At 34.4% G+C, this 26205-nt stretch overlaps 1 pseudogene; it reads left to right on the forward strand.

Annotated features, from left to right (window-relative positions):
• The window catches only part of LOC115411055 (netrin-G1-like), a 157500-nt pseudogene that overhangs the window by 102740 nt on the left and 28555 nt on the right, over positions 1 to 26205 (forward strand).

Consider the following 26205-nt stretch of genomic DNA (forward strand, 5'->3'; position numbering starts at 1 on the left):
CATACATACTCACCGGTGCACATCGGTCCCTTGCGTCCCATCCAAATGCCAGGCCAGACCATGTCCGACGGCTGTCCTGAAATCCTGTACAGGGAGGGGATGCATGCTGATAAGTGTGTGGCTGTATGTGAGTATGTGTCAGGGGGGTTGGGGGATGTAAAAAGGCCACTGTGACAAACCAAAGTCCACACTGCTCATCCAGATTGGCCCACGGGAATTAAGACTTCTCACGAATCGCTGTCTTGTCGCAGCACAGACAGCAGCCACCCACAAAAAAAAAAAAAAACATATATCCTGAAGAGGACTGGTGAAGTTTAGTCCTGTTTTATTAATAAACCAATACCGGAGTGGACGAAAAGGATGTCCTTGAGGTTGCTAAATGGACTAGAAGCGAAGCCATTGTTCAGGGAAAAGAAAGCGCTGCAGTTTTCATGTTGTTGTTTGAAGGTAATTGAATTCCTTATTGACTTTTCTCAATTCTATTTCAAGTTTATTAAGCCGGGCAGAATTGCCTAATGCGGACCATTAAAGTGAAATTAATATTTAAAAAAACAATTCTGGCTCCGCAAGATTGCGTTGCATTATGGCTATGGCATTGATTAAAATCCGTCACCACTCATTTAGCTCACCTTACCGGAATATTCTCCCGTAACAAAATAATTAATAGAACCCAGATGTGTATTACATTCAATCAATTCACAAAAAAAATTAAAAATGAGCTTTTCCAATTAGGCGGTATAGATCCGGATGGTGTGGTTTGGATGAAACAAACAGCAGTGTTTCCGTTTTTTTTGTTTTGTTTTGTTTTGTATTTTTTTTGCTAGATTTTAGATCCAAGTCTGAGTGGTGATGCAGTGCGCCTTTTTTTTTTTTTTTTTAAGCTCTGTATTTGTTAATCTGTCATATTCGAGTGACTTTAACCCACTGGAGATGTAGCAGCCGTCATCGTTGCCAGAATCCCCCGGTAAGATCAATTGCGAAACATTTTGGGGGAGTTAAAAAAAAAAAAAAGAAAAAAAAATGAAAGAAAAGCACCAGACAAGAGATACCGCATGTTAGTCTTTTGTTAGAGCGGTTGTGAAATCAATGCTAGGGGGTTTTAAACTGATTGTCAGTGAGTAGATGTGCCAAGCTCAAAGCTAATGTATTATTCAATTCCAATGCAGCAAAAGAAACAAATTAGCCCATGAGTGAAAGGCATTTCCAAAATAATATGGATCTGTGAACAGCAGTCCTACCCTCTATTCTCACATAGTTAGGGTAATAGGCTTCTCGCCAAGACACCGCTGGATGTTAATTACCCAAGATTGCATGATTCATGGAGTCAATAGCGAAAGGACGGAAAGATCAAGTGAAGAGATGAAGGGGCACGATGAGGAAACTTATCCGTATTCCTCCCTTTGCTTGAGTCCTCTCCATTTCCAACCGCAAAGTATTTCCCTGACACGGAAATACCGACTTGTATGTAATTATGAGGTTATGCTACCCACAGCAGTCCGTCATTCCAAGTCCCAACACCTGTCATTATTTATTCATTGTTATTCCTCCACCAGAAATACACTGTAATTAGATATTGATTACATAGTCAATGTGATGAATTAAACAAAATGCCCCCCCCCCAACGTCTTAATTTCCTATACATAGTTTAGGCTCGCTTGCATAAGCCATGACTCAAATACTAAGTCGAAGAGGGTTTTCGGTTTTTTTGTTTTTGTTTTTTTTGAAAGTTTTGTGTTCAAATTCACCCATCATTCCCATTGCCATGCACATACACATACACAGCAAGTCCATGGGAGTCACGGAAATTACATACAACGTCTCTCTCTCTCCAACGTCCTTTAATGGGTCTTTGGATGCATTCTCTTTGCTCGTCCATGTCAGCCCTGCCCCATTGTATTTGCTGTTTCCTGATTGACTGATTTGAGTCATGCCGGACATGTTCGTGTCTCCAGTTGTGTGTGTCCACTACCACGTAGTCCCCCCCCCCCCCCCTAGACTATCTGTATAGTGCATCACACAAGTGCACATGAATAACTCCTGGTTTCTCTCAATTGTACGCAGTTCGGCCGAATGTCTCATCCCTAGGTGTCGCTAACCGAAAAGAAGGTAGGCATCTAAGATTATGAAACAACTCTTTCTTTTTTTTTTTTTTTTTACTTTACTTCTTGACTGTTTATGTAGTGAGCAAAAGATGGCTAGCTAAAAAAAAAAAAAAAAAAAAAAGTCATGTTGGCAGTATTTCTCCCTTTCCCAGCTGGTTATTTATCTGACACACCCAAAACCAGTCCTGACTTTGCTTGTCTTTAGCTACCGTGATTAGGGATGGGAATCGATAAGAATTTAATGATTCCGATTCCATTATTGATTTTGCTTATCAATCCGATTCCTTATCGATTTTCTTATCGATTCTCATTGGGTGAGGGAATAAAAGAGTACAAACGGGTGTGTTTGCATTAACTGTCTTTTTATATTTCCATCTCTGCACGGAAAATATACCATATACAGTATGTACAAATAGTAATAACAGATGACACCGAGCCCTGGGGGCCTGGGGTTCGGGAGGGGGGGGGGGGGGGGGGGGGGGGGCGTGGAGTGAAAATGTACTTAAGACGATTTACTAATTCCGCTATTGCCGCATATTGCCAGTTCGACTCGGCTCGGCTCATCTCCCGTTGTTGTGCACCTCAATTCCTTTCCCCTACCTTCAGAAACGTGTATTTGAGGGGGTACAATGTTTGTTGCCCACACCAGAACCAGAACTGGGCCCAGCGTTCACTCTGCCGCTACATTCACGTGTCGCCAAGTAGCGAATCAAATACGTGACATTCCTGTAAATGAATCCCATGCTGTGGACAAATGTTTAAACATACTGGAGGGATTCCACCCTTTTGAAGACATGGAAGCTTTGACAGTGTTCCAGTGGACCTGGTGTCGTCTGTTTAGACCGTTTCTGCCTCAACGCCGTGTTGGCTACGTTCTGACCAAAACAATGCAGCGTACGCGTGACGTCATCGCGCATACGCAACGAAGGCGAAATCGATAAGCAGAATCATTAAGCAGGCAGGCAAACGATTCCAAGGAATCGAGCTACTGGGATCCGGTTCTCAAAAAGAACCGGATCTCGATTCCCATCTCTAACCGTGATAATGGTGATAATGGTTTTGGGCACCTTGGTTGGATGCTTGAGTGTTCCCGGGGCTACAGAGCATCATTCTTACCACTCGATGTGTGCATTTCTACACACACACTTTTAATTAGAGGCTCTCTGTCCCGTCTTAGTACACCACGAGAGAGGCTTCCATGGTGGTTTCATGCAGACTGATGTGAGGCTTATCTCAGCTTTATCCATCGTGCATAAATGATGTGCAACCACCTCACAAACTAGCACATAACCACTTAGCTCTGGGTTTCCATGACTGCAGCCAAGCACACACAGCGAACGTGTCAGGAGCTTATGTCACCCGATACAATAGCGAAGGCTCGGCCCTATTATTTCTTTTTTTTCCCACTGTTTGTTTTATGACCGGAAGGGAATCGAGGGATTGATGTGTTCACTGCTAGCCAGTTTCCTTTACCCACGCTCCTGTGCACAAATTTATAGGGTGAAAATTCTTGGCCGGCCTCCACTGAGGTGGAGAGTAGTTTGTCAGGGAATACTTTCTGTCTGGGGAAACATCCACAGAGGATTCTGAATTATACAAAGCACTTGTTAATGAAATGAAGCGTAAAAGACGGACCATAATATTTGAGTTGTTCGGCATCTGAGGCATTTGTAACAGATGCCGCTACATGCAGCCAACTTCACTTGGCAATGTCATTCCTTATTTCCCCAATGCCATCATTCATCATTATTGCATATGTTTCTTTCTTTTTTACTGTTACATTTATTCTGAAGCTCAATGCTTAGTACTCTTAATTCTCTGACATTACATGTTTTATGTTTAATTGCAATATCATGTTTTTGTTTTTTTGTTTTTTTGTTTGTTTCTTCTTTTAATTTGTCTAGTAGCTCCTCAGGTTGCATTGTCCACTGCCCCTTCTGTCCACGTTGCAAACAGCAAGCGAGGTAGGAGCTCTGGAATTTATACATCCCCCCCACCCCCCCCCTCCTAGATGACACCAAAGCCTTCTCACTGTATTCAATGAACTGATGTGTCTGTTTAAGTGGAAGCCCCCTAACCCAATGCCCACAGCACCCACTATTCATATATTTCCAGTTCAGTGCTGGACAGACGCTCAAGGCACATTAAGGATTCATTCATCTATGCAATTGTTTCTAAACACCATAAAAGTCCCCCGGAATCGTATCCTTTTCCCTGCAAATAAAGTGGGTGTTTGAAGCTACGACTATTTTTGGGGAACGTGTTTCCAAGACTCAAGACTTTTTATTCCCTGTGCGTGCATGATTTATGACCTTAGCCTATTTCTGGAAAGGAGAGATTATTTGTCTTCTGAGAATATGTCTGCAAAAAGTAAGCCGTCGAATGCAGAAGATGTTGGCTTTAGGACAGGGGTCTCAAACTCATTTCCTTTCAGGGGCCACATTCAGGCTGAATTTGATCTCAAGTGGGCCAGACCAGTAAAATAACAGCATAAAAACCTATAAATAATAATAACTCCAAATTTTTGGCTTTGTTTTAGTGCCAAAAAACCCCATTAAATTATGAAAATACTTACTTTTATAAACTATCCAAACAAAAAAAGATGTGAATAACCTGAAAAAACTGAAATTTCCTACAAAAATAAGTGCAATTTTTAACAATATTATGCCTCAACTACAACTACAAAGGCACTAAACACTTAGTAACATGCAGAAAACTGTTAAAATTGTGCTTAATTTTCTTTAGACATTTCAGGTTGTTCATATTTGTTCAGGTTATTCACATGTTATTGTTACAGAATAGTTTGTAAATGTAAATATTTTCATAATTTAATGTTATTTTTTGCACTAAAAACAAGACAAAAATTTCAAGTTGTCATTATTTACAGTTTTATTTGAAATAAAACATTTTTTCACATCAAACCGAGAAGAAAATATGGAGTTATTTTTTGTAGGTTATTATGCTTTTTATGTGTCTTTTATACTTCTAGTAACACTCTTTTTTTAGGCTGGTTTTTTTAGATATTCATGCCATCAGGGTTTTCCTTTTATATTTTAGTTTTTATACTCTTTTATATGCATTATTTATACTTTTTTTTATGGCACCTAGGATGATTGCACTTTTTAATTTTGTTGTACCTGTACAATGACAGTAAAGACATTCTGTTATTATTTTACTGTAGATCATATTGGTCTGTATATGGAACCTGAACTAAAATTAGTTGAACAGCCTTGACTGTGGAATTTCTGCACTTTACAAATTCATCCCACGGGCCAGATTGGAACCTTTGGGGGGCTGCATTTGGCCCCCGGGCCGCATGTTTGAGACCCCTGCTCTAGGAGAAGACTCTGCTGCAGGTGAATGGTAGAATGGACTAGACTGGTGCTCCTTCCATTCCAAGCTTGTTGGGTTGTTAGTGGCCGGACTCGGAGACCTGACCTCAATACAGATCCTTAATAACTACAATCCCTTGGAAGAAAGCCCCATCCGCCAACCACCCCGACCCCCACCCCCCTTCGTTTTGGATCCGTCACCGGGCTTTGTGTCCGAGCAGCTGCCAGCGAGGCTTAAGGGTCACATCTGTCTGTGCTGTGACACATGGAGTCAGTGGTCACTCAGCGTGGCCGACTGATCCTAAGTTGGAGAGAACTGAGCTGGGGCTGCACCCCTCAGGCCAACGCTGCCACCGACTATCATAGACCGCAGCATGAGGGTTTTCAGTCCACATAGAACTCATACATATATCTAATTTAGCCTGACAGAACGCTGCATAACCGGCAAGGACACACTATAAAAAAAAATCTGTAATTTAACAGAATTTTCACTGTTTATTTTATAGATTTTTCCTGTATTTTTAAGATACAGGAAAATATCAATGCAATGACAAAAATAGACTGTGATTTTACATGTTAAATGTAAAATAACATGAAAAAACTGTAACTGTGAATAACCAGAAAATGTCCTTTTTTTTTAAAGAAATTTTTCTTTTTTCAAAGAAAAATACAGTTAAAATACATTTGCAAATGGATCGTAATTTCACAAATATATTTCTTTTCTATTTATTAGATTAAACTGTTAGTATAAAGTTTAATACTGTAACAAAAAAAAAAAAAAAAAAACATATATATATATACATATATATATATATATATATATATGTGTGTGTGTGTGTGTGTGTGTGTGTGTGTGTGTATATGAATAAAACAAGATAAAATTACTGACAATTAACCGTAAAAGAAATATTTGTTCTGGAAGTTTCACAAGACTTGTTTGTTAATTGACAAATATCTTGTGTAATTACAGGAGGTTTCACAAAAAAAATGTTGAATAAATGTATTTTTGTGAATGTATAACATGTATAAGCACTGATAAACTGTTCAAATACAGTTTTTCTCAGTAGATTGTACAACTTAGTCTCATTGAAAATTATTTAAATCTATATTTATAGGTAATTTGATTGTTTTAATACATGTAAATATTCTTTATTAAACATTAAAAAGCCAAAAAAAAATATGCAAAATTTCATGTAAAGTTAGAGCAAAAAACTGTGTTAATTATAGAAAATTACCATATTTTTATGAGATGGTTATTTTCCGTTATATTACAGAATTTTTTTGGCACCCCAGCTGCCGGAATAATACCTTTTTTTTACAGTTTTTTTTTTGTTTTGTTTTTTTTTTTACAGTGCATGGTTTCTCTCGGCTGCAGTTCACCATGTGCTCAGTTACTGTATTGATTGCACTGCAAAGCTTTTAGTGAAAACGGTATTCTCCGAGTATTATTTTATCCTCCAATAGACTTCTGAATTTCATTGGATAATTTGCAGTGATCACGTCACTTTAACCCATAAAGACCCACTGCTACTTTTGTGGAAGTTCCCAAATGAATTTTTCTTTAGATTTAACCTTCAATAACACCAGTTATTATCAGATTATCTTCTGTATTTTGGTTTTTTTTTTTGTTTTTTCAGTGTAAATCAAAGAGGTGTCAAAAGTATTCCTATAAATTACTCAAGTAGAAGTATACACTACAAACAAAAAAAATTTTTAATTTATGGGCAGTTGTTTTCAGTTGGGATTCTTGCACAGCACTTTTTACTTTTTAGTGTGTGAATTGAATTGAAACACATTTTTAATGACCAGACATAGTTTTATTTACAAATGGCAAAAATGACAAAAAATAAAAAATAAAAATAAAAAAAACATCCTTAACTTTGTGTTTGCAGTGTAGATACTAGGGTTTAAAAAGACTTCAGGAGAAAATGTATGGGTAGGAATGCTTCTAGGACCAAAAAAGAGTTTGTTTGAAGTGTTCTTTGGAGAAAGGGATTCGTAAACACTGGGAAAAATCCAAATCTTACCAAGTGTAGTTTTCTCATTTCTAGTCAAAATATCTCATCACACTTAAAATAAGACAATCACCTAAAGAGTAACTTTTCAGTGAGATATAAGAACTGATTTTTAGACAATAAAATTGTTCCACTGACAGATTTTCTTTGCTGGAATTAAGCAAGAAAAATCTTGAATCAAGCAGAAAAAAAAAAAAAAATCTGCCAGTGGAACAAGTGGAAATTAACTTGATAAGATTTCTTGAAATAAGATTTTCAAGATCTACTGTCTAAAAATCAGTTCTTATATCTCACTGAAAAGTTACTCTTTAGGTGATTATGTCTCATTTTAAGTGTGATGAGAGATTTTGTCTAGAAATGAGAAAAATACATTTGGTAAGATTTAGATTTTTTCCAGTGAACTAGATGACAAACTGGAAGAAAACTCCAAGGCACTCTCTTTTAGCATTAAAATACCTTTATTCTCATGTCATGGTCATAGATAGACCTTTAAAAACACTTCTACGTGTTTTGACTTGAAGCTTTCATCAGGAGGTCAAAAAAAAAAAAAAAAGTGTTTTTTAAGGTCTATATATGACCATGCCAAAAGAATAAAGGCATTTTAATGCTAAAAGACAGTGCCTTGGAGTTTTCTTCCAGTTTGTCAACAGAGTTCTGTAGAAGTTGAATCATTAACTCCAGCTTTTGGCTCAAGTTAAAGTGTAAAAGTACTGTTTTCAAAACTACTTAATAATAATAATAATAATAATAATAATAATAATATAATAATAATAATAATAATAATAATAATAATACATTTTATTTGGTATCGCCTTTCAAGTCACCCAAGGTCACTTTACAGAAAAAAATAATAATTTAAACTAAACATTTAAACACTTAAGTATAAACGTAAATGTAAGGAGGAAAAAAATGCCATTAGGACAAAAGCTTAGACCAGGGGTGTCAAACTCATTTTGGTTCAGGGGCCATATTTAGCCCAGTTTGATCTGAAGTGGGCCAGACCAGTAAAATAATAGCATAATAGTCTATAAATAATGACAACTACAAATTTTTGTCTTTGTTTTAGGGTAAAGAAAAAAAAACCCATTAAATTATGAAAATACTTACTTTTATAAACTTTCCAAACAAAAATGATGTGAATAACCTGAAAAAACTGAAATTTCTTAAGAAAAATCAATGCAAATTTAACAATATTCTGCCTCAGATTTAAGGCAAGGCAAGGCAAGTTTATTTGTATAGCACATTTCAGCAACAAGGCAATTCAAGGTGCTTCACACAGGACATTGAAATACAAGAAACAAAAAGAAACACATTTAAAACATTATAAAAGAAACATGTAAAAGGTGATTAAAAACAGCGAGTAATAAAACAACACATAAAATCAACAAAAAAAAAAAAAAATAGAATAAAATAAAAATAAAAACACACACATATTAAAGTAAGAGTTGCAGTGCAGAGTTTCAAAGAGAATATAAAGTTTAAAAAGTCAAAAGCTTTTTAGTCAAAGGCAGCAGTGAACAGGTGAGTCTTTAACCTGGACTTAAAAGAACTCAGACTCTCAGCAGACCTGATATTTTCTGGTAGTTTGTTCCAGATATATGGAGCATAGAAACTGAACGCTGATTCTCCATGTTTAGTTCTGACTTTGGGAACACAGAGCAGACCTGCACCAGATGACCTGAGTGGTCTGGATGGTTCATACTGGACTAGAAGGTCTCTGATGTATTTTGGGCCTAAACCATTCAGTGCTTTATATGTTAGCAAGAGAATTTTGAAGTCTATTCTCTGAGAGACAGGGAGCCAGTGTAGAGACCTCAGAACTGGGCTGATGTGGTCCACTCTCTTGGTCTTAGTGAGGACTCGAGCAGCAGCATTCTGGATCAGTTGCAGTCGTCGAATAGACTTTTTAGATTTAACAATATTCTGCCTCCACTTCTCATTTGTCCATGTGCATTATGGATCAGATCTACAAAGACACTAACCACTGAGGAACAGGAAGAAAAGAGTTCAAATTAGGCTGAATTTTCTACAGACATTTCTGGTTGGTCAGATTTGTTCAGGTTATTCACATTTTATTGTTACAGGATAGTTTGGAAATGTAAATATTTTCATAATTTAATGTTGGTTTTTGCTCTAAAACAAAGAAACAAATTTGAAGTTGTTAATTCAAGATTTTTTTTTTTTTTTTTGGCTTAATTCAAGATTTTTTAATTTTTTTTTCTTAATTCAATTCAAGACTGTGGAATTTTTCACTTTGCAAATTCACCCCAAGGGCCGGACCAGACCCTTTGGCGGGCCGGATTTGGCCCCCGGGCCACATGTTTGACACCTGTGGCTTAGACGGTGCCACAGGGGAGGGGCCTTTAGTGCACTACCCCGCCTCCCCAAAAAACATTTATCTAAAGGCCATAATGACTATAACGTTATATTAAAATGTCAGTGTTGAAACATTTGGGATGCACTAGTCTACCTGTTTGAGCCGCATATATGCCAATTGAAAGTCCAATGCAAATGTATTAAAGAACCATATATGTGTCCTACTGAGCATTAACATGGGTTTCATGGAGCGGAAGATATGAGGACTATCTGAATATAAGTATTGGAATGGTGCAAGAAGTCAGGTGTGATGGATCGCGTACAAATCAATAGGGTGTCGGAATGGTATATGTTTTTACTTCACATCCAACCGCAACCAAATTCACTTTATCCAGATGGCGTGATTTATCTGGATAGTTTTTTTTTTTATTTGAACAATGACAAGCCAGAATGAAAACAAGGCAAAATGAAATAGGAGTAACGAGGCTATTTTTAAAATGTAAGAAGAAAGTACTGATAATTGCATGAAAATATAAGGAGTAGAAGTAAAAACTCGGCTGAAAAATAATTACTCCTGTAAAATATAGATAACCAACATTTCTACTAAAGTAAGGATCGAGGTTTATTTCGAATATGCAATTAAACAAAGTAATCCTACTTAGTCCTTAAAAACAGATTACAAGTGAACAAAACAAACAACCCCCCCCCCCCCAAAAAAAAAAAACCTAGACATATACATGAAAACAAAATATGACTTCATTCACACATTCGAAAAGGAGTGGAAGGAAATATAACTTTATTAATCCCGCCCCTTCTCTACACAACAGTCTATACTTTAACTTCAGCATAATAAGGTAACGAAGTATTTGTATTTTGTTACTTGAAACCTCTGGCAAATCATGTATTTTCTTATATTTAATTCACTGATCATGTAGATGTTAATAAAAGCTCAGATTAAAGTTGAGGGGTATTATATCAGAAACAAACAAAATGGAAGAAAATGTGACTTTTTCAGCAAAATATATCAATAACTGAACATAAAAGCAAGTGTGTCCATCCACTGTCATTGATCCAACTCCACGGGTTTTACTGGTGAGGTGAGGTTGTAGAAGATGACGGTGTTTCCATGGTAACTACTACTACTACTACTACTACAACTACTCGGAATATCCAAATGGGTCAAATCTGATGACCATGAAAAGACGACGAACTGTATTTTACAACAATTATTTACATGTATTGATAGGTTTAGGTTATTAACCCTCCGGTTAACCCCTCCGGCGCCTTTTAGGCACACTTTGCACTTCATGTTAAAAAACTTCATATTATTTTTCACAATTTAAATAAGGTTAGAATTCAAAAGTTGTTCATTTTTGCATGATCTTTAAAATTCTGGCCACCAGCTAAAATGTGCACATTGTAAACAAAAGAAAATTACAAGACTATCATCTGTCTCCCAAGTGTGCCTAAACGCACTGTTTCTTCCATTTGATATGTATGATTAGGGCTGACCTTGATTTACAAAAATAAAATCAAATTAGAGCAGAAAAATAAATCAATATATAATATTTAATTGTTTGATTTATAGGTGTGCATTTTACGCACACTTGGTGACAGATGCTAGTATTTTTGAACATTTGACCTAGCACCAAAAATAATAATGCAAATTAACCAATGTTGGAGTTAATCATCGACATATGCCAGGATGAAAAAATTTAATAATATGTGATCTACTTTTTATGTAGTGTATTGGAAAAAAATTAATTTGTGTTTTATGCAACAAAAAAAAATGGTTTGTTTACATTACAAACACAGCATTTAAAGGGTTAAAAAATGTGAGAATTATTGAGTATTTGGTATTTTTATTTACGGCTCAAGCTGATGAAATAGAAAAAAGTGTAAAAGAATTAAAAACAAACTGTATGAAAAATTTTTTGACATTATTCCACAAGTGTGCCAAAAAGGCACACTTGGTGCTTAGTAAGGGCCTTGGTGGACGGGATACCGGAGGGTTAAAAGAAAAAAAACAAAACCAACTGAAACTGTATTGTGTGTTTACAAAACTAACTAAAATGTATAAAAATTATGGATAAAATTCCCCTCGTTTTCATCTTTGTCAAAGTTGGATTGATATGAAAGCGGCACCATATGATATTTAACGGTCCGTCACTTCTCGTCACTTGTCGTTTAGTCGTCTTCTGGTCCCCACTCTACCTGGAAACATGGAAACTAAAGTTGGGAGAAAGCAGCAGAGTCCTGTCTGGGATTTATTTGAATATGATGCCGAAGAAGAGAAAAGATACGACAAAACTGAAATTAATACTAAAACTAAACTAAAACTAAGCATTTAGAGAAAAATGAAAACTAATAAAAACTAGCAAACCTGCTCTAAAAACTAATTAAAACTAACTGAATTAGAGAAAAAAAAAAAGTCAACACTAAATAAAACTAAACAATTTTGCCAAAATTTGTGTTTTTCAATTTAAAGTTTTTGCGCTGGCAAGCAAGGTTGAAACAACATTTTCGTTAACTGAAATAAATAAAAACTAGAATTAAAAGAAAAAAATGATAACTAACTGAAACTGTATTGTGTGTTTACAAAACTAACTAAAACAGATAGAAATTATGGATACAATTCCCTTCATTTTCGTCTTTGTCATAATAATGCAAATTAACCGATGTTGCTGTTAATCATTGACATATGCCAGGCTGCAAAAATCAAATATGTGATCCATTTTTTATGTTGTATATTGAAAAAAATTAATTTGTTTGTGTTTTTTGCATCCAAAAAAAACCAAAACGGTTTGTTTACATTACAAACACAGCATTTAAAGGGTTAAAAAATATGACAATTATTGAGTATTTGGTATTTTTATTTACGGCTCAAGTTGAGGAAATAGAAAAAAGTGTAAAAGAATTAAAAACAAACTGTATGAAAATTTTTTTGACATTATTCCACAAGTGTGCCAAAAAGGCCCACTTGGTGCTTAGTAAGGGCCTTACTGGACGGGATACCGGAGGGTTCAACAGTTAAGCTCAGTAGATGCTTTTGGGTCTTTATGGGTTAAAACTCATGCATTTCATTACAGTGGGTTGTAATATAAAGCGCTGTTTATTTAAAAAAACAAACAAACAAACAAACAAACTTTCATCTCATCCTCTTTTTCACTTCAGACCAGAGATCAGTCCAGTTTCCAGCCCCCCCGCCCCCTGCCCCCCACCCCCCTGCCCCCCCGTCCTCCAGCTCCATCTCATTCATAGTGTGACCCGCCTTCTGCTGTGTGGTGTTTCCTGATGTGACCGTGTCTCTGCGCCGTCATTTCGGAGCCTCCCTCGCCTCGTGTTGTGATGTGCTTGACGTGATGTGACCTCTCCAAGTCCTACTAACACTGTGCTGTTTTTTTTTTTTTTAATGTGATGTCTTTTCCTAACTCTGGCTGTGCCCATGCCAGACTAATCCCACTCTACCCTCCCTCTCATCCGTTACCCGACATCTTTTTTACGCAACGTCTCTCCATTGTCAACCTCGCATGCCCATGGCGCCCTCGCTCAAACTCTTGCTAACCCCACCGCCGCAAGCAACAGCAACTATTTTCTACACCCCACCCCACCCCCTCTCCTCTACCGCGTCTCTCTTTTCTTTCTCCACACCTTTCTTCCCTTGTCCTGCCTTCACACGTTCTCCTTCTTTGCAAGACTGCGAATGCTTCGGCCACTCCAACCGATGCAGCTACATCGAGCTGCTAAACACCGTCATTTGCGTGAGCTGTAAGCACAACACTAGGGGTCAGCACTGCCAGCTATGCAAGCTGGGCTTCTACCGCAATGCCTCGGCAGAACTGGACGATGAAAATGTGTGCATAGGTTAGTCCCCTCCCCTTGCCATGCCCCCTTTCACCTCCACCCCCGCTTTCACGTCATCTTCTCTCGCCACCTCGCCTCATGTCTTTCACTCGTCACCCACCAGAGGAATCATCGTCTCTCACCACTTCTTCATCCACCTCCAGCCTCCGTCTATTTCACTGTTCTCCACATCGGTTCTTTTGCTTTTTTTCCTGCTTTTGCACAATTATTTCACTCATTAACCCTAAAAGAATGAGTGTTTTTTTTTTTTTTTTTTTGGACGATATATTGAACTTTTTTAACGTTATACAAACACATCAGACATTCACGTATACCAGTGTTTTTCAACCTTGGGGTCGGGACCCCACGTGGGGTCACCTGGAATTCAAATGGGGTCACCTGAAATTTCTAGTAATTGATAGAAATAAAAATAAAAACTTACTAATAAAAAAATATATGGTGAGTTGACAGAGACAATCCCAATCCATAACAGACATGACAAACTGAGTCTGAAACTGCAGCACTGTGGTTCTGTTTATCTGTCAAATGTTCGTTGTGGTCGGTTTCAGATGCTGCAGCTCTTTCATAACACTGGTCAACAACAAATTTATTGTTTAAGTTTTTTGAGCTGATTTAGTTTAATTTTGGTGTGCCGAATCCAAAAATCACATTAATTTTGCTCAATCAGGTCAACTTTCTGAACTATGCTACATATTGGCTTTTTAACATTTTTGCTTACATTTATGGGCATTTTCACATCATATGATACAAAATTTTTTACATATTTCTTGCAATAAACGAGTTCTGAAGATTTTACTTTTGCCAATTTATGATTAATGTTTTTTTTAATATTACAGGTGAATGAAATGGCTTCGACTAGAAGATCTTGCAAAAATAAGCCTGACGTATTCTGCTACATCTGCAGTGAATACACCATTGTACCTAACAGGAATCAAGTCACAAGTTTCATAAAGTGTGCTTATCAATCTTATTTTGGTATTAATTATTATATTTTGTGAGAAGATCAAATTTTTCAAAATCAAATTAGCAAAAAAAACCTGACCTGATTGAGAAAAACAGATGTCATTTTTGGATTTAGCGGTGCAAAATGGTCCTAATTCAGTTGAAAAAACCGAGACAACTTGCAAAAAACATTTTTTTGTAACCCAGTGTAATTCATAGTTTGAGTTCTTGTTTGTTCAGTATTAATTGTCCTCCTTGTAAATCCAAGCTGGACTGACTGTACATATCCTGACCAAGGAAAATCAAATTCTCACTTTGTGCAGTAATCTACACCTGGCTTTACTGCCTCCGTCCAGAATAATATACATTATATAGACTAAATGTCCTCTAAAATTAATGTTTATTTGCAACATAGTATAGCAAACTATTACATGATCAAAAACAAAATAATCTTAACAAAAATAATGTCTGGGGTTGCCAGAAATTTGTCATGTTAAAATGGGATCACAAGTCAAAAAAGGTTGGGAACCACTGACGTATACACACTAGGGGTGTTTATTGGCAAGAATCTTTTAATACAATACAAATCACAATAACGATATACACTACAAACAAAAAGTTAAGGATATTTAAAATTTTTGGGCTATTTTTTTTGAGTTGGGATTCTTGCACAGCGCTTTTTACTTTTTAGTGTGTGAACTGAATTAAAACACATTTTTTTAATGACCAGACAGGGTTTTTTTTTTTTTTTTTTTTTTTTACAAATGGCAAAAATGACCAAAAAAAATGACCAAAAAAAAAGAAACATCCTTAACTTTTTGTTTGTAGTGTAGATACTAGGGTTTAAAAAGACTTCAATAGAAAATTTATGGGAAGGAATGCTTCTAGGACCAAAAAACAGTTTGTTCGAGGGATTCATAAACACAGGAAGAAAAAAATCCAAATCCTACGAAATGTATTTTTTTTCATTTCTATCCAAAATATCTCATCACATTTAAAATAAAACATAATCACCTAAAGAGTAACTTTTCAGTGAGATATAAGAACTTATTTTTAGACAATAGATCTTGAAAATCTTATTTCAAGAAATCTTAGCAAGATTATTTTCACTTTTTCCACTGGCAGATTTTCTTTGCTGGAATTAAGCAAAAAATTTTAAAAAAAATTTAAAAAATCTTGAACTAAGCAAAAAAAAAAAAAAAAAAAATCGCAATACGATATTTAATGCACAATTTGGATTTTTGGGTGAAATCCAGTTTTTTTGGATGCTCGTTCATATTACACATTAAATGCGACTTCTATCAGTTTTGAATATGAACTGAATGCGACCATGAAGTGACCTACATTCGCAAAAGATGTCCTGGTAATACACGACCAGGCAGACAACGCACTGTGTTCACAGAAATAAATATGGAGGCATCTGGTCTCGGTGCAGAATTGTGATGTTCGTCGCATTTCAATGACGTAAAGGTCGTATAAATGTGACCTGACGCAGTGCAAAATATCAGATATATAACAGATTTAGGACCACATGTGAAAGTGGCCTGGGTCGGATTAGTGCTGTTCAGACTGTCTTTAACAGATCAGATACAGGTCACATATGGGCGAAAAAATCAGATTTGGGCCACGTTTGTCTGCAGTCTGAACGTAGCCTTAGTCTAGAGCTGCAACGACTCATTATTTTCATGTGACTGTCAAAATAATCAACAGATTGTCTAATATTAGAAAACAGACTGTACCATGCATACTGAAGCATCTAATCCTCACATTGGAGGAGGTGTTAATTGCTAAATTGTGTTATTTTGCCCTTATTATCACTGAAATAATTTATGATTTGACTCTTCTCACTTCAGTTACTAATTAATAACATAATATATGAACCTTGATCTCAGTCTCTTCCTGCAGTACTGATCAACTTCTTTGTTATAAAATGTTCGAATGCATTAGGTGAGTCCAATCAGATGTGATTTGTCATAACTCAGTGGTTCTCAAACTTTTTACAGTGGAGTACCCCCTGAAATATACTTTATTTAGCCAAGTACCCCCAATTCTCACTTTGGTATTTTTGATTGAAAAAAATTAAGCAAAATTCATTCCTGTGGCAAAAGTGTTAAGAAACAACATATATTTACCTGTAATATATTAAAAAAAAATTAAAAACACATTTTTTGAAATAAATTTTGGGCTAAATATGAACTGAAAAGTGTCCTCTTTCATTGATAAGAAAACTAAATAAAATGGTCATTAATAAATAAATAAATGAATGAACTTTTCATCAACAAAAAATAATGACTTATCCACTCAAATAAACTCATTTTGAATCATATAAAATCTAAATGTTCTTCAAATGTTACCAAAGCTTAAACAAGATGTTTGACAATCAAACTATTATATGAATGTGTTTCTTGTGTTTTATATTTCAGCATTAATTCTCAGTATGTTGTACTCAGTACATGATGACCTATTTAATGTATTTTTCAAAGAACAGTTTTCAAGTACCCCCTGGCCTTCTTCCAAGTACCCCATTATAGAAACCCCGGTCATAACTCATATTAACTACATACACTGGAAAAAATCTAAATCTTACCAAGTGTATTTGTCTCATTTCTAGTCCAAATATCTCATCACACTTAAAATAAGACAAAATCACCTAAAGAGGAACTTTTCACTGACATATAACAACTGATTTTTAGACAATAGATCTGGAAAATCTTATTTCAAGAAATCTTACCAAGATAATTTTCGCTTGTTCCATTGGCAGACTTTTTGCTTAATTCAAGATTTTTTTTAAATTAATTTATTTATTTATTTATTTATTTATTTATTTATTTATTTATTTATTTTTGCTTTATTCAAGATTTTTTTTTTTTTTTTGCTTAATTCAAATTTTTATTTTTTATTTTTTTGCAAATTTCAAGATTTTTTGTTTAATTCAAGACTTTTGCTTAATTCAAGATTTTTTTTTTGCTTAATTCAAGATTTTTTGCTTTTGTCGAGATCTTTTTTGCTCAATTCCAGATTTTTTTTTGCTTATTTCAAGATTTTTTGTTTAATTCAAGACTTTTGCTTAATTCAAGATTTTTTTTTGCTTAATTCAAGATTTTTTGCTTTTGTCGAGATCTTTTTTGCTCAATTCAAGATTTTTTTTGCTTAACTCAAGATGTTTTGCTTAATTCAAGAATTTTTTTTTGCTTAATTCAAGGTTTTTTTGTTTGCTTAATTCAAGAATTTTTTGCTTAATTCAAGATTTTTTGCTTATTTCAAGATTTTTTTGGTCAATTCAAGATTTTTTTTTTCCTAATTCAAGATTTTTTGTTTAATTCAAGATTTTTTTGAATTCTTTTTCTTTTTTCTTTTTTTCTTTTTTTTTTTTTTGCTTAATTCGAGCAAAAAATCTGCCAATGGAAGAAGTGAAAATTATCTTGGTAATATTTCTTGAAATAAGATTTTCCAGATCTATTGTCTAAAAATCAGTTCTTACATCTCACTGAAAAGTTACTCTTCAGGTGATTGTTTCTTATTTTAAGTGTGATGAGATATTTGGACTAGAAATGAGAGAAAAAAAAAAAAAACACTCTGTAAGATTTAGATTTTTTCCAGTGTATGAGTATAGATAAATAACTTTATTGTTTGTTCCAGTTAAAAACAGAAATTCCTCTTTTGTCAAGGCTGTAAGACAAAGTTTAAAAACCACACTCAGGCTTTAAAAATGCTTTAAAAACACAGTACAACAGATAAAAACAAGTAAAACACATAAAATCAGTAAAAACACAGTGCAGTGCATCGTAGCGTCGGAGGTCACTTTCTCCACAGCTCCATTTGTTCACACCCACTGTTAAACGATCCAATCAAATCTGAAGGATTTGATTCCAACCCGCCTCATGACCGCACCCCTCCCTTTTCTAGCTGCGAAATATAAAGATGCGTTTCCATCAGGGGTCTCAAACTCATTTTCTTTCAGGGGCCACACTCAGCCCAATTTCATCTCCAGTGGGCCAGACCAGTAAACAATAACAGAATAACCTATAAATAATGACAACTGCAAATTTGTCTTTGTTTTAGTAAAAAAAAAACGTTAAATTATGAAAATACTTACTTTTATAAACTATCCAAACAAAAAAGATGTGAATAACCTGAAAAAACTGAAATTTCTTAAGAAAAGTAAGTGTAATTTTAACAATATTGTGCTTTCAACTTACCGTTTCTACATGTGTATTATGGATCAGATCTACAAAGACACTAAACACTGAGTAACAGGCAGAAAATTGTTAAAATTGTACTTAATTTTCTTTAGACATTTCAGGTTGTTCATATTTGTTCAGGTTATTCACATTTTATTGTTACAGGATAGTTTGTAATTTAAATATTTTCATAATTTAATGTTATTTTTTGCACTAAAACAAAGACAAAAATTTGAAGTTGTCATTATTTATAGGCATAGTGTAAAATAATTTTTTTCACATCAAACCGAGAAGAAAATCTGCAGTCATTCTTTTTTTGTCGGTTCTTCTGCTGTTATTATTTTGCTGTAGGTCATATTGGTCTGTATGTGGAACCTGAACGAAAATGAGTTTGACAGCTTTGACTGTGGAATTTTTGCACTTTGTAAATTCATCCCACGGCAAGGTTCTAATAGTTTTGGATTTTTCATTATAGTTTAGTTTTATTTAGTTTTGACTTTTTTTTTCTCTAATTCAGTTTGTTTTAATTAGTTTTTAGAGCAGGTTTGTTAGTTTTTATTAGTTTCTGTTATTTTCTGAATGCTTAGTTTTAGTTTAGTTTTAGTATTAATTTTAGTTTTGTCGTATCTTTTCTCTTCTTCGCCGTCATATTCAAATAAATCCCAGACAGGACTAGTTTCCATGTTTCCAGGTAGAGTGGGGACCAGAAGACGACTAAACGACAAGTGACAAGAAGTGACAGACTGTTAAATATCATATGGTGCCACTAGTTAAAATTGCTTGAGGGAAATAAATCAATTTCATATCAGTCCAACTTCGGCAAAGATGAAAACAAAGGGAATTTTATCCATAATTTTTATACGTTTCGTTTAGTTTTGTAAGCACACAATACAGTTTCAGTTAGTTATGTTTTTTTTTTCTTTTAACCCTCTGGTATCCCGTCCACCAAGGCCCTTACTAAGCACCAAGTGTGTGCCTTTTTGGCACACTTGTGGAATAATGTCAAAAAATTTTTCATACAGTTTGTTTTTAATTATTTTACACTTATTTCTATTTCATCAATTTAAGCCGTGAATAAAAATACCAAATACTCAATAATTGTCACATTTTTTAACCCTTTAAATGCCATGTTTGTAATGTAAGCAAACCATTTTTTTGGATGCAAAAAAAAATTTTTTTTCAATAGTCTATATAAAAAGTGGATCACATATTATTTGATTTTTTCATCCTGGCATATGTCAATGATTAACTCCAACATTGGTTAATTTGCATTATTATTTTTGGAGCGAGGTCAAATGTTCAAAAATACTAGCATCTGTCACCAAGTGTGTGTAAAATGCACACCTGTAAATCAAACTATTACATATTGTACTGTATATTGATTTATTTTTCTGCTGTAATTTGATTTTGTTTTTGTCAATCAAGGTCAGCCCTAATCATACACAACAAATGGAAGAAATAGTGCGTTTTAGGCACACTTGGGAGACAGATGCTAGTCTTGTAATTTTCTTTTGTTTACAATGTGCACATTTTAGTTGGTGGCCAGAATTTTAAAGATCATGCAAAAATGAACAACTTTTGAATTCTGACCTTATTTAAATTGTGAAAAATAATATAAAGTTTTTAAAAACGAAGTGCAAAGTGTGCCTAAAAGGCAGATCCGGATACCTGAGGGTTAATTATAGTTTTTATTTATTTCAGTTAACGAAAATGTTTTTACAATTCTAGTTTTCGTCATTTTGTTAGTTTTCGTTAACGATAATAAATTTGTCCCACAGGTCAGATTGGTGCCACATTTGGCCCCCGGGCCGCATGTTTGACACCCCTGGTTTACATGTTTGATTCTAAAAATGACACGATGGTAAAATTAGAACCTGGGATACAGTTGTGAAGGTGGTGCTTTTTTTTTTTTTGCTTTTTTTTTTTTTGCATTTGTGAAGTGAAAATCCACCTCAAATGCAAGGTTCTAATAGTTTTGGATTTTTCATTATAGTTTCTTTTTATTTATTTTTGACTTTTTTTCTGTAATTCAGTTAGTTTTAATTACTGTTTAGAGCAGGTTTACTAGTTTTTATTAGTTTCCGTTATTTTCTAAATGCTTAGTTTTAGTTTAGTTTTAGTATTAATTTTAGTTTTGTCGTATCTTTTCTCTTCTTCTCCGTCATATTCACATAAATCCCAGACAGGACTCTGCTGTTTTCTCCAACGTTAGTCTCCATGTTTCCAGGTAGAGTGGGGACCAGAAGACGACTGGAAACCACAAGTGACGAGAAGTGACGGACTGTGAAGTGCCGCTAGCTAAAATTGCTAGAGCAAAATAAATCGATTTCATATCAATCCGACTTTGACAAAGATGAAAACGAAGGGAATTTCATCCATAATTTTTATACGTTTTAGTTAGTTTTGTAAACACATGACACAGTTTCAGTTAGTTGTTTTTTTTTCTTTTAATTATAGTAATTATATGTATTTCAGTTAATGAAAACGTTTTTACAATTCTAGTTTTCGTCATTTTGTTAGTTTTCGTTAATGATAATAAATTTGTCCCACGGGCCACATTTCAACCTTAGGGGTGCCACATTTGGCCCCTGGGCCGCATGTTTGACACCCCTGGTTTACATGTTTGAATCTAAAAATGACACGATGGTAAAATTAGTACCTGTGATTCAGTTGTGAAGGTGGTGCTTTTTTTTTTTTGCATTTGTGAAGTGAAAATCCACCTGAAATGCAAGGTTCTAATAGTTTTGGATTTTTCACTATAGTTTGGTTTTATTTAGTTTTGACTTTTTTTCTGTAATTCAGTTTGTTTTAATTAGTTTTTAGAGCAGGTTTGCTAGTTTTTATTAGTTTCCGTTATTTTCTAAATGCTTAGTTTTAGTTTAGTTTTAGTATTAATTCTAGTTTTGTCGTATCTTTTCTCTTCTTCGCCGTCATATTCAAATAAATCCCAGACAGGACTAGTTTCCATGTTTCCAGGTAGAGTGGGGACCAGAAGACGACTAAACGACAAGTGACAAGAAGTGACGGACTGTTAAATATCATATGGTGCCACTAGTTAAAATTGCTTGAGGGAAATAAATCAATTTCATATCAGTCCAACTTCGGCAAAGATGAAAACAAAGGGAATTTTATCCATAATTTTTATACGTTTTGTTTAGTTTTGTAAGCACACAATACAGTTTCAGTTAGTTATGTTTTTTTTTTTTCTTTTAACCCTCTGGTATCCCGTCCACCAAGGCCCTTACTAAGCACCAAGTGTGTGCCTTTTTGGCACACTTGTGGAATAATGTCAAAAAATTTTCATACAGTTTGTTTTTAATTATTTTACACTTATTTCTATTTCATCAACTTAAGCCGTAAATAAAAATACCAAATACTCAATAATTGTCACATTTTTTAACCCTTTAAATGCCATGTTTGTAATGTAAGCAAACCATTTTTTTGGATGCAAAAAAAAAACAAAAAAAAATATTTTTTTTTTCAGTAGTCTATATAAAAAGTGGATCACATATTATTTGATTTTTTCATCCTGGCATATGTCAATGATTAACTCCAACATTGGTTAATTTGCATTATTGTTTTTGGAGCTAGGTCAAATGTTCAAAAATACTAGCATCTGTCACCAAGTGTGTGTAAAATGCACACCTGTAAATCAAACTATTACATATTGTACTGTATATTGATTTATTTTTCTGCTGTAATTTGATTTTGTTTTTGTCAATCAAGGTCAGCCTTAATCATACACAACAAATGGAAGAAATAGTGCGTTTTAGGCACACTTGGGAGACAGATGCTAGTCTGGTAATTTTCTTTTGTTTACAATGTGCACATTTTAGTTGGTGGCCAGAATTTTAAAGATCATGCAAAAATGAACAACTTTTGAATTCTGACCTTATTTAAATTGTGAAAAATAATATAAAGTTTTTAAAAACGAAGTGCAAAGTGTGCCTAAAAGGCACATCCGGATACCTGAGGGTTAATTATAGTTTTTATTTATTTCAGTTAACGAAAATGTTTTTACAATTCTAGTTTTGGTCATTTTGTTAGTTTTCGTTAACGATAATAAATTTGTCCCACAGATCAGATTGGTGCCACATTTGGCCCCCGGGCCGCATGTTTGACACCCCTGGTTTACATGTTTGATTCTAAAAATGACACGATGGTAAAATTAGTACCTGTGATTCAGTTGTGAAGGTGGTGCTTTTTTTTTTTTTTTTTTTTTTTTGCATTTGTGAAGTGAAAATCCACCTCAAATGCAAGGTTCTAATAGTTTTGGATTTTTCATTATAGTTTAGTTTTATTTATTTTTGACTTTTTTTCTGTAATTCAGTTTGTTTTAATTCGTTTTTAGAGCAGGTTTGCTAGTTTTTATTAGTTTCCGTTATTTTCTAAATGCTTAGTTTTAGTTTAGTTTTAGTATTAATTCTAGTTTTGTCGTATCTTTTCTCTTCTTCTCCGTCATATTCGAATAAATCCCAGACAGGACTACCTGAGGGTTAATTATAGTTTTTATTTATTTCAGTTAACGAAAACCTTGTTACAATTCTAGTTTTCATCATTTTGTTCGTTCTCATTAACGATAATAAATTTGTCCCACGGGCCAGATTTGAACCTTTGGGGTGCCGCATTTGGCCCCTGGGCCGCATGTTTGACACCCCTGGTTTACATGTTTGAATCTAAAAATGACACAATGGTAAAATTAGTACCTGGGATTCGGTTGTGAAGGTGGTGCTTTTTTTTTTTTTTTGCATTTGTGAAGTGAAAATCCACCTCAAATCTAGTGTTTTTGCTATTTTGTCTACAACCTTTTTCTTTTTTTTTTTTTTAAAGACACGTTTATATTTTCCATCACCTGCTTTTCTTATGTGCAGAAATGTGTGAAAATTGCATATCGCAGGTCCTAAGGCGGTAGTTGGGTTCCCTATTGGGTTCTTTTGCTATAGCATGTGAAGAGTGTGTTCACAGTGCTCAGTGCCAGGTGCATTTGTGAGTCCTGAGGGGGGGAGTCTGACAAGCAACAAGAGTTTCTGAGAGAAATGTCGCAGTGGAGTCACACCGCCAGTCAGAGGTGCCACGCAAGTGCATATGTCATATACATGAAATGGCCCCAGGAGTAGCAGCTGAAACCCGTCACAAGGCGTTAAGAGTCACCCAGGCGTTACCTCGTGCCAAACTCATCGCCATCCTGCCTCTCGCTCGTTGACCCCCCCCCCCCCCCCCCCGTTTGTCACTTGCCGTCACCTCTTCTCCTCTCGCCTGACCCCCTGGATGTCACTCGGGTGCAGCCACGTGCAGCCGGCAAAGCCACAGAAGGTGCAATGTGCCGGTCAGAGGCTGTCAAAATCAGTGTCAGTTGGACTGCACAGAGCCAGAGTGTGTGGAAAAGCAGGAAGGTCAGCTGAGTGGAGGACACCACACACTGGGCAGGTTTCTTTGTCAAGTTTTTTTTTTTTTTTTCCCAAAGATTTTCCAGATCGAATCATAGCTAATGACCTCTGCCGCTTCTCCACAGTGAATAAAAATGGAGGTTCAGGCTAGATTTATACACACATTAACCCTTTATAGGATGCTCGTAGAAATACTCGGAAATTCCATTTTTCAATCTCGGTGTGTTACATAAGAAGACATAAAAAGACTTCATTATTTTTGTGAATATTTTTCTGGTTAAATAAAGGTTATTATTATTATTATTATTATTATTATTATTATTATTATTATTATTATTATCATTATTATTATTATTATTATTATTATTATTATTATTATTGTTGTTGTTGTTGTTGTTGTTGTTGTCATTATCATTAAGTAAGAAAAAAACTCTAAAATTCCATAATTTCAGCCTTAGTGTGTTATTGGAGGACATACAAGACTATTATTTTTGTGATTTTTTTTTTTTTTTTCAATTTATTTTCCATTTTTTTCCTGATTGAATAACAGTTATTATTATTATTAGTAGTAGTAGTAGTAGTAGTACATAGCAAAAACAAAACTCTAAAATTCCATAATTTCATCCTTAGTGGGTTATTAGAGGACATAACACGACTTATTTTTGTGATTTATTTTATTTCATTTTCATTTTTTTCCCTGGTTAAATAAAGGTGGTTATTATTATTATTATTATTATTATTATTATTATTATTATTATCATTATTATTATTATTATTATTATTATTATTATTATTATTATTATTAAGTAAGGAAAAAAAAACTCTAAAATTCCATAATTTCAGCCTTAGTGCGTTATTGGAGGACATACAAGACTTTATTATTTTTGTGAATTTATTTTCAATTTATTTTTATTTTTTTTTCCAGATTGAATAAAGGTTATTATTATTATTATTATTATTATTATTATTATTATTATTATTATTAAGTAGCAAAAAAAACCCTCTAAAATTCCATAATTTCAATCTTAGTGTGTTATTGGAGGACCTAACAAGACTTTATTACTTTTGTGAATTTTTTTTTTTTTTTTTATTGTCATGTAGAGAATCAAGGTCAGTGAAGTTACCATATTTGGTTCCTTGCCTGTAAGTAGAAATAAATAAATAAATAATTAAAATCCAACAAGTATATGTAAAATATGCAAGAAAAACACATGTAAGATCTGAGGAACATGTATTTTAAAACAACAGACCAACATTTTTACAGGGTTCCCACCGAGTTTTAAAAAGTCTCAAAAGTCTTAAATTTACAAATCTTCATTAAAACCTTAAAAAAGTCTTTAAAAGGTATTAACCCTATAATGCCAAACGTATCATATTTGAATACTAGAGTTTTGAAGCCCTCTACTGTACATGATCAGTGTGATATTTTTTTCTTGAAAAACCGGATGTATACAATTAGATACATGCAATACACAGATAATCCACCAGGGGGAGGAATTCATTCAGCAGAGGCCTTTCCAGTGACACTACAAGATTAAATTAATGAGGAAGGAGGAAGAACTGTGACAATTTTGAAAAGGAATTACCAATTTGTTAGACATGTTTGTGTTATATTAAGTTTTTCTTTTTTCAAAACTAATAATATTTGAGTATTGAGGCCTGATGTATCAAATATGATACAAAATTGAAACTCATACAAGGAAATGGATATTTGAAACAACTTTTTGGGGGTTGTTCAGAAGGACCAATAAAGGCTCCAGTTTCAAAGAACTGGAATTTTCTGTCAGTGATTTAATGGTTCAGGCTTTACAGAGTTAAATTTGTTATGGTAAGCTTTAAGTGATTTTTCCATAAACTTGTTGCTTGTATTGTGTTTAAATGTCGAAGCTGCAAAGAAAGTAACGTTAGTTGTCTCAGTTCCACCCATTCCAACCTGACAATTTATACTGAAATTAGGAACCAATTATTGCTAACTTTGAAGATTCTGGTTAGAAATGACTTGGAACGGTGGGAATCAAAGCGTTGGAGTAAATAAATACTTTTTCCTAAATTCTAGGAGTCATGAA

The sequence above is a fragment of the Sphaeramia orbicularis genome, chromosome 20 (assembly GCF_902148855.1).
Source record: "Sphaeramia orbicularis chromosome 20, fSphaOr1.1, whole genome shotgun sequence".
NCBI lineage: Eukaryota > Metazoa > Chordata > Actinopteri > Kurtiformes > Apogonidae > Sphaeramia > Sphaeramia orbicularis.